The sequence below is a fragment of the Sitophilus oryzae genome, unplaced genomic scaffold, assembly GCF_002938485.1.
Source record: "Sitophilus oryzae breed Bouriz unplaced genomic scaffold, Soryzae_2.0 scaffold_888_pilon_pilon, whole genome shotgun sequence".
Lineage (NCBI taxonomy): Eukaryota > Metazoa > Arthropoda > Insecta > Coleoptera > Curculionidae > Sitophilus > Sitophilus oryzae.
The window spans coordinates 240,556-258,815 of record NW_022147514.1 but is presented as its reverse complement, the minus strand read 5'-3'; the positions used below and the strand labels follow the sequence as shown (position 1 = coordinate 258,815).

The 18,260-nt window shown below is 33.8% G+C and overlaps 1 long non-coding RNA gene across 1 annotated transcript; it reads right to left on the bottom strand.

Moving 5' to 3' along the window:
- Positions 1-16,200: 16,200 nt before the first annotated feature.
- Positions 16,201-18,260, bottom strand: LOC115890605. Its single transcript, XR_004051667.1, has 2 exons — positions 18,173-18,260; positions 16,201-16,559 (listed from the first exon to the last, which is right to left on the bottom strand). It is a non-coding gene; the product is annotated as an uncharacterized LOC115890605 (long non-coding RNA).

The following is an 18,260-nucleotide window of genomic DNA, read 5'->3' as shown; positions in this document are numbered from 1 at the left end:
ATGAAATGACAATATTGACATGACATGCAGTGTTGCCGCACGGTTTTTTAAAATTGTACAACCTCTTTTTAAATGTACTGAATTGCGAAAAAAATGTACTGAATTTAAAATTTTGGGATGATTACAATTTATGATTACAATAATCAATAATATACATGCTAATCTCATTCCAATTATAGGTATTTACATGAAAAAAGCAGAGGTTACTTTTATATCCTCCAATGTAAAAAAAGAAAAAATATATCTAGTGGAAAGTAAACAATAAGTAATAAAATATGCATAATTCTAATAATTGGAATCAAATTTAAAACAAAACACAAAAAATGAAAACATATTTATTCTACACATTTTTATTTGTCCCTCATTTTCCTGTAGTAACGTCAATATTATGTTAAAACTCTGCTGATGAAAGGCAATACACGCACTATACAGTATGTTCCTGGATTGCATTTACGAGAAGAAAAACCTTTTTATTATTAACAATTTGAGAAAAATGCATTATATATTAAAAATTTTTGCTTGTTCTAAAATGCTTTTTTTTGTTCTTTGTTTTTGTTTTGCTTGTTCTGCATTCCGTTTATATTTTTCCAAATTTTTATACCCTTTTTAGAGTTTTTATACTTTTTTACTATTTTTACTATTAAACTATTTTGACGTTCTGAATGTTTACATTGAAATTAAAGGAATAAACTTCTACGCTAATTGAAACCACTAATTTATTCCAGAATGAACCTTAAAGCTTCATTCAGAACCTCTAAATTAGTGGAATAAATTAATGGTTTCAATTAGCGCAGAAGTTTGTTCCTCTTATTTCAATGTAAGCAATCAGTACGTCAAAATTAGTTGTAGTCCAGTGCCGGCTCGTGGGTAAAAAATTAGGCGAAGATGAGTTAATATTTTTTAAATTGCGCCGGAGGCGAACATTTTTTTGGCGCATTCACCATTTTGTCAACATTTTTTTAAATATTATTTGAAAATTTTGTGCTGCATTCACCATTTTGTCAACATTTTTTTTGTTATTATTTATTATATTTATATTTTTGTTAACTTTCGTTGCACGTCATCGATGACACCATGCGTCGTCTTATGGAGTTTGTTGGTGGTCGTATTATGATGTGCACCCAAAGTTATTTTAATTTCCCTATATAATATTTTCGTTTTAGTTTGGGCTAAAACGCATTAAGTAAAAAGAGATACAACCAGTTCTCGATAAACACATTATTTTGCATTCCAGTGAAAATATAATTAAATTTAAATTAAATATAATAAACATTATATACAGTGTCCACCATAAAGTTGGATCCATATGGATGTTTTTTTATATTAGAGTTTTAAAAAATCTTTTTGTGGCAATCACTTCTGCTTTGAAAATAACTTAAAATGCACCAAGCCAAAGTTGACAGCTAACATCTGGGAACTGTCAAATGCAAAATATTTAAAAGAAATTTTTAAAAATTGGTTAAAAGTGACTAACAAAATTATGTTTCAACTTTGACTTGATGCATTTTAAGTTGTTTTTAAAGCACAATTGATAGCCACAAAAAGTTTTTTTTAACTCTGTACCAAAAAAAACCGTCCATATGGATCCAACTTTATGTCGAACACTGTAATTATTGAATGGCTTCCCCGAAAAACATTGTATTCAAATTTTTTTCAAAATAGAGATTTCAGTGAAATAAAGTTGTAATTTTCATAGGTATAGCGTTTTTTCCTCGGGTTTTTCACTGAAATTTCGGTATTGAAAAAATTGTTGGTTACAACCGAGGAGCCATTCAATTATTATTCAATTATTACATTAATTTTTACTAAGCAATATTAACCAAAATAAATTTGACTTATTTATATTACTAACCTTACTAATTTTTGTAAATCAGCTCAATTTTTCTGTTCTTTGTTGATGCAAACTTATCAGTAATATCGTCATTTAATTAATTAATTATATTCACACATTAAAGCCAATTTAAACGAATAACATTTTTATTAAAATTAAGCTTATAGAGTCTAACGTTTTTTTCTAAAGCATCGGCTATTGTATTTTAATTTTTTTTTTAATTTCTTAGCATTAACTGACATTTTATATGTTCTGCAGAATCCCCGTGTTTATGCAAAGATCTTGTTATATTTACGAAATCAGTGAACCCTTCTTTATTCCAAATGCCATGTTTATTAGAAATTAGTAAACACGAACAACGAAATAATTTTTGTAAAACAATACTACTACATAGCCAATTAAAATCAGAAAACCAGGAAGACTTAAATTTAATATTATAAGATTTACCACTTTTTCTTATTTCTTTTTTGCAATTTATGGTTAAAGTTTCAGTTGGTCGCCCTTGAGATAAAACATCCCTCTTATCGTCTGAAGGGAGTTTGCAATAAATTGCACACCAAGTCATTAATTGAGTTCATTTTTTAACACATACACACACACAAAACAGTTTTAAAACACAACAAGAAAACAAACAGTAAAAATCGGCAAAAATTAACAAGTTAAATCAACAAAAGCCATTAACAAACAACAACAACTTTACAGCTTTACACGGTTAATTACTCGCCGAAGTAGCCGAATATTAACATAAATGCATAAATTATGCGTTGCCCGCGCTGTCACGCATTTCCTGAACAAAAGGAAGACGAAGAGAATGAAGCGAACTGCCCAAAACCAAAAACTCATTCACATCGGTCGTCGCTAATAAACTTCGGGGCGGGGGGATTTACATCTGCCGCTAGGCTGACGTCACGTTACCATGGAAACCGTGCAGCCGCTTGGCTCAGAAATAGAAACATTTTCACTTGCACTTCTGGCTTCTAGGCGCGTGCGGGTCTATAATGCTACTTTTTCGGCCGGAATTAACGATGCGGTGGACCTATTATGCAGAGGTCCGCCCGGAAAAAAATAAATAACATAAAAAATTACCATTATTTAGATGCATGTAAATATATTAAACTAAATTAATAATTTAAGCAGTAAAGTTTTTTCTTTAATTTTTGTATTTCTTCGGTGAAGTGCCCCTTCGGCCCCCTTCACCTACTGCACCTGACGAGCCGCCACTGGATTTTCAATTAGTAGAAAAAGTTAACAAACCTTTCACTTTTCCTCTAAGTTTACTTTGCGAGTAACGTCATTTTGGTTTTCATCCGTCAAGAAAAATATTTCTTAGAAATTAAAAATTTATTGTTTTATAAGCTACACATTAATCTATATGGATATGACTGACTACCGCTTGCTATCGCAAGCTAGGATATTCTATTAATTTTAATTGTGTTTTTTTAGATATTTTGAATGATCGTAAACTAAAAAGTATAAAGTGTAAAGCTTCATTCAGAACCTCGCAATTAGTGAAATAAATTAGTGGTTTCAATTACACTTTATACTTTTTAGTTTACAATCATTCACAATGTCTAAAAAATACAATTAAAATTAATAGAATATCCTAGCAACAGCTTGCGGTAGTCAGTTGTATCCATAGAGGAAGCTTAAATATTTAGCTTATAACACAATAAACTTTTCATTTCTAACCACAATTTCTCTTGACAAATGATAATCAAAGGTCAAAATAATGACATTCCCCGCAAATTTTGAAGTAAAATTTGTGGAAAAGTCAAAAGTGTGTTAACTTTTTCTACTAATTGAAAATGACTACCACTAATTTAGACGTTCTGAATGCTTACATTGAAATTAAAAGAACAAATTTCTACGCTAATTCCTAATTGGAACCACTAATTTATTCCGCTAATTGCGAGGTTCTGAATTAAGCTTTAGGACTTCAAAAATTCAACTAAACTTCCATGTTTTTTTTTAATTTTCTCTAAAACGATATGGAAATCTGGAAAGGTATAAACGGGATTAACCGTTTTAGAACAAACAAACATTTTTATAAAGAATACGCTTTTTAATATTTTCTTACGGGTAAAAAATAGTTTTCTAATGCGTAAAAAGTGTTTTTTTTCTGCGTAAAAGGTTTTTTTTAACAGAATCAAATAGTTTTTGACGCATAAAAAATAGTTTTTTACGTGTAACAAATAGTTTTTTTACACGTAATTTTTTTTTTGGGTAAAAGAGTTTTTTACTAGAAACAATAAGTTTTCGACGCGTAAAAAAATAATTTTTACGTGTAACAAATAGTTTTTTACAGGTAAAAAATATTTTTTTTTTGGTAAAAATGTTTTTTTACCAGAAACAATAAGTTTTCGAAACGTAAAAAATAGTTTTTTACACGTAGTTTTTTTTGCGTAAGAAAGGTTTTCTACCAGAAACAATAAGTTTTTGACGCGTTTGACGCGTAAAAATAGTTTTTTACGTGTAACAAATAGATATTTACACGTAATTTTTTTTTGCGCATCAAAAGGTTTTTTACCAGAAACAATAGAGAACAACGGCATACGGTCAAGTCGGCCGCTGCTGGCACGTATACGTAGACGTAAAGCATCTTTTACGTGTATAAAAAATAAAAGATATAAGAAATGCGCATGCGTACGTAAACGTTTACGTGTTTGTAGGCCGACTCGACCGTATGCCGTTGTTCTCTATTAAGTTTTTGGCGAGTAAAAAAATAATTTTTTACGTGTAACAAATAGTTTTTTACAGGTAAAAAATATTTTTTTTTTTGGTAAAAATGTTTTTTTACCAGAAACAATAAGTTTTCGAAGCGTAAAAATTAGTTTTTTACGTGTAACAAATAGTTTTTTACACGTAGTTTTTTTTTTGCGTAAAAAAAGTTTTCTACCAGAAACAATAAGTTTTTGACGCTTTTGACGAGTAAAAAATAGTTTTTTACGTGTAACAAATAGATTTTTACACGTAACAAATAGTTTTATACGCGTAAAAAATAGTTTTCTACCAGTAACAAATAGTTTTATGCGCGTAAAAAATAGTTATTTATGTGTGACAGTTTTATTCGCGTAAAATAATAAATATAGTTTTTTACGCGTAACAAATGTTTTTGTACACGTAATAATTTGATTCACTTTTACAAAATTTGTATTAAAATATCAATATTTTTGATAAACACGTGGACTGCTCGCAAATACACGTCGCGTCACTACGTATTTCTAAGCCATTAACACGTTTTGTTACAACGAGTTCGTGTGTCAGGGCCGTCTCACTAGCTCGTATGTCACAGCCTTGAATTTTTACTCCCAGCGCGCGTAAAGAAGTTTCACTCCAAAATGTTTCATAAATCATGTCCTAAAATTGCATTAGCAACTAGAAATATTTACTATTCTATTATATAGTTATAATTATTTATTATATTATAGTATAATAATTATAACAAGTACTAACCACAACACTACAACATAAAAAAACTATACACATATAAACTAAAATTCGTAAAATAAATCGCAAATATTAATTATTATTTTTTACACACACCACTGGTACTAGCAGTACATTGTGTTTGTCTCCGAATATATGCCCCGGCCCGTCCACAATTCAATCCCAGCATCTTTTATCTTCGTCTCTTCAACGCTAACGGCGCCGATCTCGCCTATCTCTTTCTCACAGGATTGATTGTTGGACGGGCCGGGAATCCACGAGCTTGCGACGTTACTAATTGACATCTTGATAGAAACTGCAGACCTGCCGCGCCTTTTGCCTGTTTTTAATGGACACAAATCGAAAACAGCGCTTGAGACGCAAAAAACGCAAAACGCTAAAAACGGGCTAGACGATCCTCTGAGAGTAGGTCTTAGCGGAGCAGAAGCACGGAGATACCTCCGACTGCTCCACGAAGGACTTGCGCCAGAGGAAGCAAAAGCGAAAACACTCCTTCGAAAAGCGGAGAGTAAAGAAACCAAGAAACAACCTGACTAATCTCCATCAAAGGGCAAGAGAGGGAGCGAGAACCTCTCACCTCTTCTCCAGCAGGGAGAGAAAAAAGCCAGGATGGAAAGCCGTCCAACACCGGGAGGCAAGCAGGTCCTCAAGCTGGTATCACCAGCTTTGCCGCTATTGCTGGACAAGTGTAAATGGCGGTGCTGCCAAAGGATTTCCCAGAGGTTGCTCTGACCACCGATCATCAAACGTTTTTAGAAGAGGCTATACTGGACGAAGTAGTGGCGATCGGATCGCAACACGACGATCTACAAAATGTGGGTCAGTTGCGTTTTGCTGGGATACACTTTCGGGTGGGCATGATCCTCACAGATTGTGTATCGTGGTTGGTGGAAATCGCACCTAAGCTTAAAAATTAACTGGTTGCAGTGAAGGGAGAAAACATCCTTAAAGGGGCGGCCATTACGGTCTTTCTGTCGAGGAGCAGGGACCTACCTGCTGAGACTTATCCAGGCTCAAAACTTTAATTAGTATAATAAGAGGGTGCTACTGTAGGTTAACTGTTCTGGGTTTTCACCCTTCCCCTACTTTTTCTTAATATTTGTGAAGATGTTAAAGCGCTGAGCAAAACAAAGGCACCCAAATCTCATTCAGTCTTACGTTGATACGTTGATACGATATTAATTTCATTGGTGGTATTTAAAGACTTCGATTGGTTAACCGATTCTAACCAATCAAAGTTTTTAAATTCAACCAATAAAATTAATATCGTATCATCGTATCGTCGGATAACGGATGCATGAAAATCAAGCTTTATTCGTTTCGGAATAATGGTTCTTAAAATATTTAAAAAAATGTGTTTATTTTTTAAAACTTTGATGCCCTCTAACGGACAACCGAAGCGCTTTTGTATAGAAAAGTAAATTGAAGAGTGGAAATACCAAAGGGTGTAAAGTAGTGCCAAAATTATTTTTTCGAGATAAACGAGAAAAACACAGTAGAACTGAAACTAATAGTTTTTTAAAATATCTTTTAAACTACATATTGTTACGGATTCCGTGGGTCCACTAATTTAAACTCACGATAAAATACTTTACGAATTTATTTTTTTCTCACTCTGTACACACAACTTATACTATTTACAACACACTTTATGCAACTACTATTACTCTAACAATACTGGCACCTTCGCTAATTAATTCACAATTTAAAGCGCGGTATTATCAAACTTCAAACTGCCAACTGCCAAAGCGCGGGCCTTTATATACCCCTGGCGAGTGTTTCTGGAACGTTCTAAAGAATTCTGTAATTTTCTTTTACTTTCTGGCGAATTCGCCAGGTTCCTCAATGCACGTTGCGGTTATGTAGCAGTAATGCAGTTATGCAACCAGTAATACAGTTTAGCGCTACATACACCTTGACATTGCCCCCTTCTCAAATTTGATCGACCCGATCAAGGTTTCCTGTCCGGTATCTCTTCAATCGATCCAGATGTACTACTTTCATCTTACTTCTAGGGCTGCGTTGAATCCGGTACACAACATCATTTATCTTCTTGATGACTGTATAAGGACCTTCCAATGCTGGAGTTATCTTTGGGACCTTCCTTTCTTGCGCTGTGGATTATACAACCATACCCTATCGTCCTGTTGAAATCCCGTAGAATTAGCTCTGAGGTCGTAACGAGCTTTCATCCGGTCACTGGCTAGCAAAATCTTACTTCTAACGGCTTTATGAATTTTCAATAATGTTTCCTTCTTAGCAATTCTATCGAACGACAGTCCATCGTTATCTTGTTCCATTTTTCCCCAAGATCGAGTACTTGGTCCTTGTCTAGCTGCGCAAATCTTACAACGTTGACACCATTTCCTTGACATCTTCGCAATAATCAACCCAGTAAAAACGGTCTCTCAGCTTGCTCAAGGTCTCGTTTACTCCAAGATGGGCTCCAGTTTTACCACCGTGAATTTCTTCCAATACCTGGGTAACTTTCTTCCTTGGTACCAGTAACTGAGTTGTTACTGTCCTGCCATCCGCACTTTCCCACGTGCGCTTTAACAATCCATTCTCAATAACCAGAGAATTCCACTGAGCCCAGAGAGCTTTGAAAACGATCCCTCTGTCCGCAATATCCTGCCACGGTGGTCTCTCGCCGTTACCTTCCTTGGGCAGTAGTATTGCTCCGATGTCTGGATCTTCCATTTGATCTTTCCTCAATTGTACCGTCGTCCATTGTTCGTCAGTTCTCAGTTTAAAATTCCTTACTCTGATAGTGCTTTCGCGATGTTTTATTTTCTTGTCCAAGGTAGCTCGTCGTCGATCTGGCTCGTTGTCAATAATTTGTACCCGTCCTACACGGCACCCAGAGGTTTTCTCCATTTTCCCGAACACTGTCTTCTTGGTATCACCAGGTATCATCACAATATCCGCTGATCTTCCTTCCATATTTCCTGGTCTCTTCTCTTTAGATACAGCAAATTCCTCATTTCCGATTTTCAGGATGTTTCTATGGTGATCGAACGAAAAACCATGTTGACTGATCACATCCATACCCATGATAAAATCATCTTCAATGTCTGCCACTAAAACGCTATGCCAAAACTTCAAATTCCCTAACTCCAGTTCCATGAAAGCCTCTCCCCGTACAACGGCCATTTCCCCCGTAACTGTACGTAAATACACTCTTCTTCTAAGAGGCATCAACTTCAATCCTTGCACTGAGTTAGTCCGCACCAACGATACCATAGCGCCTGTATCCACAGTCATTCGAATTCTTCTACCATTGACCTTCGCGTTAATCACCAAACTGTCAGCGGTTCTTCCTAGACTCCTAATGGAAACCATCCTGGGGGCTCTGTTTTCCTCATCCAATACTCGCCCATTAGCATTGATTTCCTGGTGCCTATGTTCTCTGAAAGGTAAACGGAATCGCATTTCAACGCGGCAATCCCGTTTGATGTGGTCATTCCTGCCACATCTATAGCAACTTATGTCCTGGGATCTTCCGATGTGCCGATGTTCTCTTGATGATGAACGGAATGGCATTTGGATGCGACAATCCCGTTGGATATGGCCATTCCTGCCACATCTATAGTACCTAATATCTTGGGATCTTCTCTGGTTCTCTGTCTGGGTGTTGTTGCTACTCTTGTTCACTAGTAACTCACATAATTTACTAAACATCTCCTCCAAACGTATGTGAGAACTTCCGGGCTGTTCCTCGACCGTTGCCGATCTAATCTTCGGTCTAGGGATGGCGCTAAAGGCAGCTTCGATTTCCAGCGCCCTAACCAGTGTTTCGCTGCTGGTAGAAAATCGGGATATTTGCAGCGCCCTTTGCAATTCGTTATCCCTCAGTCTGATAAAGCACTGAGCAACGAGTTCCTCCCTAAATCCTTCCTGTGCTTCTGGGTATGCTAGGTGTACCAGCCGACACGTAAGTCTGCTTCAAATTCCTGCAGACTATCTCCGGACCTCTGCAGGCGTGTCTTGATCTGGGCCTGGTAAAGTTGACGTCGATGTTGGTCGCCATATCTTCTGTCCAGTGCAGCAACCAATGTTTCGTATTCCTGCTGTTGGGCTGCAGGCATAGTTTGCAGCAGTTCCAGAGCAGGGTCACGCAGCGCGATGACAAGTGCCGCTGCTTTCTCCTGGTCAGTCCATCCCCGCTGCTTCAAACTGGCGGTGGTACATTGTCCAGATGGTTTGTCCATCGTAAGTCGGTGCCTTAAGATTTGCAGTTCCTTGAACGCCAGGTCTTCTGTAGGTCCATCTCTAATTTTTTCAATTTCTGCTGAAGGCGTTCCTCAAGATCTTCTACGGCTTCTTGGAAGTGGTTCTGCTGTTCCTGGCAACGTACTTCCAACATTGCTTGTTGCTGTTCCCCCAACCTTTTTTGAAGTCGAATTTCTTAATTTTCGAAAATTTTCTCAAGCCGGTCCTGTTCTTCTTGTTTGTCTTGTCGTTGGATTTTCAAATCTTCGAAAATTTTGTCTTGATTTTCTAGAATTTTCAGTAAGCGGTCCTGTTCTTCTGCTTTCTCTTTTTCTAGTCGGGCTCGCTCTTCTTCGCGTTCTTTACGTAGTGTTTCTTGTTCTTCTGCCTTCTCTCTTCTCATATTCTCCATAAAATCGCTCAATAATTTGCTTACTTCTTCCATTTTCTTCGATTGCTCCCTTGTACCAACCATAAAAATACTCTGATTCGGTCTAAAAATCTTCCAATCCACTTAATTTCTTCTTAAAATCCTCTTGAATCGCACTTCCGACACCAATTGTTACGGATTCCGTGGGTCCACTAAATTAAACTCACGATAAAATACTTAACGAATTTATTTTTTTCTCACTCTGTACACACAACTTATACTATTTACAACACAATTTATGCAACTACTATTACTCTAACAGTACTGGCACCTTCGCCAATTAATTCACAATTTAAAGCGCGGTATTATCAAACTTCAAACTGCCAACTGCCAAAGCGCGGGCCTTTATATACCCCCTGGCGAGTGTTTCTGGAACGTTCTAAAGAATTCTGTAATTTTCTTTTACTTTCTGGCGAATTTGCCAAGGTCCTCAATGCACGTTGCGGTTATGTAGCAGTAATGCAGTTATGCAACCAGTAATACAGTTTAGCGCTACATACACCTTGACAATATATAATATACATAAAAAATAGACGCATTCGCTTGGCACTTGTAACTTTTGTTAGGACATGCAGCATAGTATTTATTGCGTTTCTAATTTAAAAAGTTAATATTGAAACATTTGGCACTTTGACTTACCCTTTGAAATTTCCACTCTTCAATTGTGTCCAATAAACTTATTTTGATTCCAAAAATACGTAGTAGATCTATGTTCACGGAATATTGGGATACTCTGTGTATATTATTAAAAAATAAGTTAGCAAAATAAAAACCCTAATTTACCACAATACACCAAAACATTTTAATTAAAAAAAAACTGGATGCGTGTTTCGCTAACCGCATGTTAAGCCGCGTATAAATATGCCGAGGCAAGTACGAGACAAACCCGAAACGAGTATGAAACGAGGCTATAGCAAATTCTTTCCAAAAGGCGTACTAATATGCCGAGACGAGGACGAGACGAGTCAACCTCAAGCGGAATTCGTCATATTATAGCCTCGAGCCGAGCGATTTAGCCTCGAGCAGATCCCTGCCCAGTCGAACGGCGTTGTCTCGCGGCTATCCATTTTCAGTGGAGCCTTTGGCGAACCCACAAAATTCTTCATAGGGCTGTGCGATACTGAGGCAGTATCGATATTTTGGTATCGGTTGTATTGAATATAAAGTATCGATACTTTAAAATATTGATAAATATATTAAAGTATTATTCGATACCATTCAATATTTTAAAAAATTAATTAATAAATTTAAGTATAATGTGTTTTTTAATTGGATTAGGATCGAAAAAAATCAACAGAAGTCCTTTGTTTTAAATTTGTCGACGTTTCGCAAAATTTATTTGCATCTTCAGGACACTACAAAGTTAAGAGAGCAAAATACAATCAAAAAATTTTAAAAATTTAACAAACAACTTAAAACACATATCAGTGGAATTCCACACATACACAATTGGTAAAACTACCCTAATGTTAACAATTAAATAAAATATATGTATATGTTATAAACTTAAGATCGCTTGTAAATAAAAATAATAAGGGATAGGGCCAGAATATAATCAGGATATTTTCTTATTCGCATTTAACGAAAAAAATCGACGATGGTGGCACTGTTTTATACAAAAAACTACCCGGATCAGAACTAAATCAGTCATCAAACGATCTCAAATTACTAAAAGCACTTGGAAGAAAATGATAAAACACTTAACCTAGGGTTGGCAACTTTGAAAATAAAAAATAGGGGCGAGAGGATAAAAAAAGGCACAGGCGAAACATTTTTGAAACGTCGCTCAAATGTCGAGAATTTACCAAAAAGTTATATAAACGGTATGCGATAAATATTTAAAATACACAAAAATATTTATACTCAAAACTTATTAAAATAAAGCAAACCATTGTCAACAAACTTTTTTTCAAGACATAAACTAACAGTAAGTAAACATAAAATTACATAAAAGACACAGATTAACAATTCTTTAAAGCATTGTGGCGATAAACGAATATTTTTTAGATTTTGAAGTTAGTATGTAACAAAGTTTTCAATACGTGAGAGAAAAGAGGACAATCAGATCAAAAAGAGGACTGTTTCTGGAATAGAGGACGGTTGGGAACCCTATTTTAACCCCCTGTAGCTACGAATCAAAGCAGAATTGGATTGGTTGATATAAAAAATAAATCTTATTTTTACGTGAGGAACTTCCCCACGAGAGATGGAACATGTTTTTTGAAACACCCTGTATATGTTTGTTTAATTTCAAAATAGGTAAAAAAACAAGCTAGATAAATTAAAGGGAATTAATGATAAATTTAAATTATATTCGGACTGTTTACATTAAAAAAACTGGAGAACGCCGACTGAGATACCTGGAGATAACGGCACGGCGCGCGGCAGCGGCGGCGGAGCCTTCTGCCAGTGCCGATTTTTGAGTCTTTAATTATTTTATTCAATAATATATTTTGTATGTGGTTTGTATATCTATAAAATTTTTTAAATAGAGTAACAGCGCTTTCAGTTGGAGCAGACCGTACGCGCAGAGCGTCCGCACGGATGTTTTTCAAGATAGCTCTCCGGACGGAGCATACGCGACCCAGGTGAAATTGTTCATATAAGCTCATGGTACTTGCTCGAAGTCGCGGATGCTCCGTTCCATTTGAAAGCGCTGTAAGATAAGACCTAATTCGACTTTATTTATTTAAAAAATTAGAAATTTAAGTAATTAAGATTTAAATTATTAATTTAAATCTACATTTAAATGCCAATAACTAACATATATTGTAAATAATATATCTGCATTTCTTCATTTCTAAAGTTGTATATTTTTTCAAGGTATTCAATTCGCTACATTATTATTCTATGGCTTTCCATCATTGCAGCACGCTTATTAATAATTTTTAAAATATTATTATGTATATAATTTTAAATCTAATTCCCAGTTTTTTAAACCTTCGCCGTAATGTGCTTTCTGAACAGGGTTTTTTTAAAGCTCGGAGAGTTTTTTTTAATTATTTCTATGGCGGGAACTTTATTATTTTCATATTTGCCTTAAATTAAGTTTCTTAGTAGTCTGGATAGTTCAAATTTCTGAATTTTTCTATATCGAATCGTTCCTTTCTTTGTCGATTCCCTTTATTTATGAAAGTACCGTAAGGAACTTCTGAGAGCATGGCCACCTTTTTCAACACACTCGATTTGCCTCTCTTATCTTCTATGCATCCTATATGTAAAGAAGCTTGTTTTACATCTTTAATTCCGTTCAGCAGAAATAGCGCATAATTTACGTTTGAGCCGTTAATAACTCGACGAAAAGTTCATTACGTTTATTCATTTTTCTTAAAATTTTCATGTTTTTATAAAAGAAATCACTAATAAATCTTTGTATATGAGATTTACCTACTTTGGCTAACTTACCTATACTATTTTAGAGAAGACAAAATTGCATCTTTCTAGTTAGGATGCATTATTAACATTATTACAAATAAAGGAAAGAATATTATTTTTATATAAAAATGGGATGTGGAATCCGAGCCCCTTGAAACTCGAGGCAATTGTTCCGCGGAGCCGCGGTGTATACGCCACTGGTTAAATAGACGCCCCAATCCTTTTGATGGTTCGCCAAAGGCTCCGGAAAAAACGGAGACAACGCCGTCCGGCTGGGCATAGGCTCGGCTCGAAGCTCAGACCCCGTCCAAATATGACGAGTCAACCTCAAATCCGCTTGAGGTTGACTCATCTCGGGTGTCTCTCGCACTCGTCTCGACATATTTATACGCAGCTTTAGCATTATCAGCAGATAGTAAAAACTAAAAATAAACACTAAAGTATTGTGGTGAATTAGTGTTTTTATATATTGCTCAATTGCTGTTGTAACACCAAAGCTTTCAACCCCCAACTGCAATAATAAGTTACAATGTTTATTGTATTTTTAACTTTTTATTTTTGCAAGAAAAGTCCGTTAGTAAAAATGTATTTATTTATTTGTAATACTTTTATAAACATTTTCAACAGAGAAACATTACTAAATTTGTTACTTTTTCTGCTTTACGCATTTCGTACTGAATTTCGAGCTTTTTCAAAAAGCTGTGTTGACGAACTAAATCTAATATCATATCTAATAATTTCGTACTGAATTCAGTACAATAATAATTATTGTTCTCTAAAGGCAAGAGATCACATGCAACGTTGCCATTCATAGTTAGCGTTGCCATTTTAAAAAGAAACTCTTGGGAAATGTAAAAAAATATTTTATTGAACTGAGGCTGTTACTTGTGACAGTTATGGAGTTTTAAGTTTTTATGCAAAATAAGTATATAACATAAATCAACCGACAAACTACAAAGGCATTTATTTACCTTTTGACCCTTAAATTTGTTATAATATTATTTTTAAAGGATTTAGCTCCAACCATAGACTTAGAATAAAATATAGACTGAGCATCTCATTCATAAATAGCTGGAAGATGCGGACAGACAACGTCTTGTTATTGTTGTGTTATTGTTTTTGGCTCTAACGAGTGCGACACAAGCGATAGATAGGCTGTCTCCGTCGTAACGGTCGTTTCCTGACGGCTCTGCCCAGGGGGGTGACAGTGAAATAGGAAAATTGGAAACAGTCATTAGTGTCATTCCTGTCATTCTCCTCACGACAAGTATGGCCGCCTAGACAAGGACAGCATTGTTTTTGTCTAACTATTGTCTAACTTCACAGTTTAGAATGTTTAGAATTGACAGATTTCAGTTTCAGAGACAACTTCAGATTTGTTCTAGAACAAATTCGAAAATATTCGACGCCATTTTAATTCATTCCGTTTAGTTTCGTTTTGGAAGTTCAATTTAATATTTCGGCTGAAATTTATAAATATAATGGTAATAAAGTATATAAAATATATATTACATGAAGAATCCTGGAGAAAACGACGTTTCTGTAGTAGTAGGTATGTCCCATGTATATGAAAAATAGGTAGTAAATAAACACTGTTTTTACATTTTTTTAGATGCAAGAAAATGGTGTTTTTCTGAAAATGGAAGCAATTTACAGCAAGGTAAGATCATTTTTAACTATAGCCAACATTAGTTATCTCCAGTATGTGCGATTTATTGTCAATAATGAAATTATTGAACTGATAATCTGATTATGTTATCCAACTAAAAGTCTCTTTTTGCTTCTTTTTGATTTATAAGCCAGGCCTCTTTGGGAATAATGGACGCTTTTTTAAACAGTATTTTTATATTTTATACCTATTGATATTTTTACATTGTTAATTTTAGTATAAAAAAAATTGTTTTTCTGTTTTCAGGTTTTGTATAAGGCTCCCGTTTTCATGTTCGTGTGTCCGTTTTCTGTCCTTGAAGTCTGCGAACACGTGTGTTTATTTACAAATTACTGTAAGTCATGCTTATACCTTAACTAATTTACGTTAAAAGTACATATAATTAACTAATTGGTATTGAAACAATACAATCCTCTATATTTTTATATTTATTTAGCCACGTTGTTCCATATTTCAAATAAATATATGTGAATAAATAATTTTTTGGTTTTATTTATGAAAAGTAAAAATACAAAATACATTTGAACTGAAAGAGGACCCGCCATTGAATAACCGGAAACGGAAATGAAAATTAAGCCATCATGTCCTTATCATGTCAACCTGTCAATTGGAAAATTAGTTCTCCAGACGACAACGAAGGCTTTCGGTGGCGTATCGTGTTTCCACGATTTAACACAGAGTTGACACTTCTTTCTAGTTAATTATTTTATGGCTCTGCCGCCCAACGCAACACTGTCTTTTGTTTCTTCAGTGCACCTGCACTCTCCGTATCATAGGCGGGTATTTTTTTTAATTTTAATGAAGCTATAATTCAATTAAAAATATATCGTATTTAAACTTTTTTATATTATTAAGATTTAGGATAAAGAAAATAGTTTAATATAAAGCAAAGTTTAGGACTTAGAAAAAATACGTCTTAGAGTCTAAAAACGATAAAAATAATAAAGTACGTGTTATAGAAGAAATTTTAATAATCGAAATTATTTAATTTTTGAAATTGATGATAAATTATTAATTTAATAAAATATTAATTTTAGTCAAACATTTACAACTCTAATATTAATCAAAACAGGATCTATTCTATAGATATAATAGAACAGAAAGAGAAAAAACTTTATAATTGTTTAATTTTTTTTTCCGGTAAAAGTGATGTCTTATTATGTAAATTAGAAAAAACAGGAATCTGTTCCATTAAAGCAAGCTTTTAGGAAGTGAATAAAATGAAAACTACATTTATTTAACTCGTTACTGTCTTTATTATAGAGTAAGTATAATAATGGTAATGGTGACTATACTTTATTCAATGGAAATATGCACCAAATTCAAACAAATATAAAAGGCATGAGTATAAACAGTATTACTACAGTAATATTGAACATTGGTTCAAAAATATTACATTAATATAATACAATATTACTGTAGGTATTACTGTCAACGTGCAAGCTTGTTTGAAGCTTGATGTATTTGTATGCGCTTGGTACATCTTGGCGTTGGAAAATGTATAGAAAATTATTAAGAAAAACTAGTACGTAATGGGGGATATCTTGATATACAGAGTGGTCGGAATTGTATTCAGGAAACTTTGGCAGCATAATCTGCAAATAAAATCAGTAAAAAAAATAGTATAAATTTATGTCCTAAAATGCTTCGTTTCAGAGATACAGAGTGTAGAAATTTCATTTTTATTTCGCTTTTTTCCAAATAATTTATGAAGAATGTATTGATTAATTCGTTTCCAAATATCTTGAGAACTATACTTGTGGCGAGTGTCAACAAGAGACCTTATTAAGTAAAAAACGTTGGAAATGTAAATTTTTCTCAGTAGTTTTATATAGATACAGACAAAAAGTATTACTCTTCAAATAACTTAAAAAATATGTAGGTGGCGCCCCCTATTAGTAAAAGTCAAATTGACATCTAAATCTAATTTTTCATGTCAAAAAACTCCCAAACGCCAATTTTCGTCCAAATATTGACGTCACTTCAGAAATTATTTGGAAAAAAATCGAAATAAAAATGAAACTTCTACACCCTGTATCTCCGAAACGAAGCATTTTAAAAACTTACAAGTTCATTTTTTTAGAAAGCCAATGCAACATTTCTGAGTTTCAAATAAAGATAAAAAACAGTAAAACATATAATAATAATATGTAAATTATTTTCTTGGATACATACATATATGGCAAATAATAACAGATTGTTTTATTAAAGATTTACGTTTTGGTTAATTCTAAAACTATCTTCAGATTATATGTGATATTACTTAAGTGATATTACATTATAAAAGAAAAAATGAAAATTATACCTTATAATCGAAAAAAAACGGCGTCAGCGATGGCTATGAAATGAAGATCGCTGTCATTTTATATGTAAAATTATATGGAGTATGTATCGATGGTTTTTTCCAAGCCAACTGGACGCCGTTTTTTTCGATCATACGGTATTACAAATTAATAATAGATTAACAGTCGAGAAAAAAAAAGAAAAAACTCTAGGTAAGTACTGGATAAATTTTAAAATGGCATATTTATTTTATCTTTGTTTAATATAAAAAAAACGAAATATCTACCTGGTTTACATAACCCTGTATAATTTGTGAAATAATAATGGACAAAAATGCAAGCGGTAAGAAAAATATTTACAAAAAATATGTACTTGTTTACATTTCTGGACCATTGTTCGTCATTTTTGTTATCATAATGGTGACCCTATCATAAAAACGTAGTTATTTCTATACCTGATGTGAAACTATAGGGAAAAAGTAATGTTTGTAAAATATTTTAGTCTTGAAAAAAAATAAGGAATGTTTGGTATTTTAAAATGTTTGGTAGCTTGTAATTTTTTCGACTTTCTCGATTGTTTATAGTTTATAATAAGCCTTAAAAATTGTTGTTTCATAATGGAATATCATTCTGGAATTCCTGTATGTTATTTTAGATTCTAAGGATGGTTTTAGAATAAAAAGAAACACATTTTTCATAAAAAAAAGCATTAAATTAACCAATGCCCAAGAAAATAATGTGTCTACTTCTTATGTACTTAATAATGTATCTACTCGTTATATTAATAACGAGGTTAGTAAGAACCTTTACGTAAATGATAAATATAAAAAATACAGATTTTCCAGGGTTTATAATTTACTAAATTATTATCTAAATAAGCGCCTTTCTACAACGCCACTGACGCCAAAATAGTAAATTTGACTTACCTGTGGAATGTTGTTCCAGGACTTAAATAGTCCAATTTCTTACAAATTTGGCACTGACGAACCATGTTTTATAGTTTTTAAATAAAAG